Source organism: Heptranchias perlo, chromosome 17 (assembly GCF_035084215.1).
Source record: "Heptranchias perlo isolate sHepPer1 chromosome 17, sHepPer1.hap1, whole genome shotgun sequence".
Taxonomy (NCBI): Eukaryota; Metazoa; Chordata; class Chondrichthyes; order Hexanchiformes; family Hexanchidae; genus Heptranchias; species Heptranchias perlo.
Genome location: NC_090341.1, coordinates 22,218,936 through 22,221,135, shown reverse-complemented (window position 1 = coordinate 22,221,135; position 2,200 = coordinate 22,218,936). Strand labels below are relative to the sequence as shown.

Below are 2,200 nucleotides of genomic sequence, written 5' to 3'. Positions count from 1 at the left end.
GAAATCTTGGAAAAATTACGTAATCGCCATTTATGCCATTTTTCCACAATTTCTGTGGCTCTTCCATTGAAGTTATGGTGGGCGAGCAGAAAACCCCCCGTGGAAATTTACCCTTTCAGTGTTTACAGGCTGTTTGACTATAGAAAGCACTCGAATGGAGTCTAATTTTCTTCACCCAGACACACTTTTCCAACAGGGGTCACTGGATATCAATCAGAAGTGGGGAAACTGGTTGAATTTATTTTTCCTATGTATAGCCCAAGGGCATGGAAGTATTTTTACTACCATCTAAGCCAAGATCAGCAAACTTAGCATGGATCAAGCATGAAGCCTAGGACCTTCTTAGTCTCTGTGACACACTTAAGGGTGCATTTGCCTAATAAACCATTGAAGGAGCCATAGACGTCTGAGCTTGCTTCAGCATAGTGCTTGCTTCGGCAGCACATATACTAAAATTGGAATGATACAAAGAAGATTAGCATGGCCCTTGCGCAAAGATGACATGCAAATTCGTGAAGTGTTCCATATTTAGTTCTTTGATGAAGTAACAGAGAGTGTTGATGAGGGTAGTGCAGTTGATGTGTGTATATGGACTTTCAAAATGCGTTGATAAAGTACCACATAATAGACTTGTTAGCAAAATTGAAGCCCATGGGATTTAAGGGGCAGTGGCTGGGTGGATATGAAATTGTCTAAGGGACAGAAAGCAGAGAGTAGGGGTGAACGGTTGTTTTTCAGACTGTAGGGAAGTGTGCAGTTGTGCCCCCTGGGGTCGATGTTGGGACCACTGCTCTTTTTGATTCATATTAATGACCTGTACTTGGGTGTAGAGGGCATAATTTCAAAGTTTGCAGATAACACAAAACTCAGAAATGTAGTAAACAATGAGACTTCAGGAGAACACAGACAGACTGGTGAAATGGGCAGACACATGGCAGATGAAATTTAATGCAGAGAAGTGTGAAGTGATTCATTTTGGTAGAAACAATGAGGAGAGGCAATGTAAACTAAATGGTGAAATTTTAAAGCGGGTGTGGAACGGAGAGATCTGGGAGTATATGTACACAAGTCTTTGAAGGTGGCAAGACAAGTTGAGAAGGCTGGTAAAAAGGCATACGGGATCCTTGGCTTTATAGTAGAGGCATAGAGTACAAAAGCAAGGAAGTTAGGCTAAACCTTTATAAAACACTGGTTAGGCCCCAACTGGAATATTGTGTCCAATTCAGGGCACCACACTTTAGGAAGGATGTCAAGGTCTAGAGAGGGTGCAGAAGAGATTTACTAGAATGGTATCAGGGATGAAAGACTTCAGTTACGTGAGAGACTAGAGAATCTGGAGTTGTTTTGCTTACAGTAGAGAAGGTTAAGGAGAGATTTAATAGAGGTGTTCAAAATCATGAAGAGTTTTCATAGAGTAAATAAGGAGAAATTGTTTCCAGTGGCAGAAGGGTCGGTAACCAGAGGATACAGATTTAAGGTGATTGGCAAAAGAACCAGAAGCAATATGAGGAAAAAAAATGTACTCAGCGAGTTGTTATGATCTGGAATGCGCTGCCTGAAAGGGTGATGGAAGTAGATTCAATAATAACTTTCAAAAGGGAATTGGATAAATTCTTGAAGTGGAAAAATTTACAGGGCCATGGGGAAAGAGGAGGGGAGTGTTACTAATTGGATAGCTCTTTCAAAGAGCTGGCACGGGCTCGATGGGCTGAATGACCTTCTGTGCTGTATCATTCTATGATTCTATAAGGTTAAAATATTTTTCTAATGTGGGCATTTGTTAATGAGAATCTGAGAATCCTCTGGAGTTTATTTAAACATTTAGCCAGACATACAATTCATTTTCCTGTTGGACTGAATTGACCACACCATTTTGTTTTTAAATTGATTGATTGAAATCAGTGGGTAATTCAGTATCTATTTTGAAGGAGATTAAATCAAGACTCGCATTGTACTTTGTATCTTCGTTTTTATACTTTTGGCACCCGATTGTCTCAAATTCCATTCCCTTTTTGATGTAGTTTTAATCCTTTGCTTACCTGCTTGTCATTCTTCAGTTTATATTAAAAAGATTTTAAGTCTATAATTTGAATTAAACATACCAGCTGTATTACCAAAATATCATTTACAGATGCAGACAGGATATTAATTGCATAACAAAGCCCATTACATCATATTTCCAGGAGATGCATTGCAGCCT

The 2,200-nt window shown here is 39.3% G+C and overlaps 1 non-coding gene across 1 annotated transcript; it reads left to right on the top strand.

Annotated features, from left to right (window-relative positions):
- Window positions 1-425: 425 nt before the first annotated feature.
- On the top strand, window positions 426-532 carry LOC137334435 (U6 spliceosomal RNA). The gene has a single exon (XR_010966151.1). It is a non-coding gene; the product is annotated as a U6 spliceosomal RNA (small nuclear RNA).
- The last annotated feature ends 1,668 nt before the right edge of the window (window positions 533-2,200 follow it).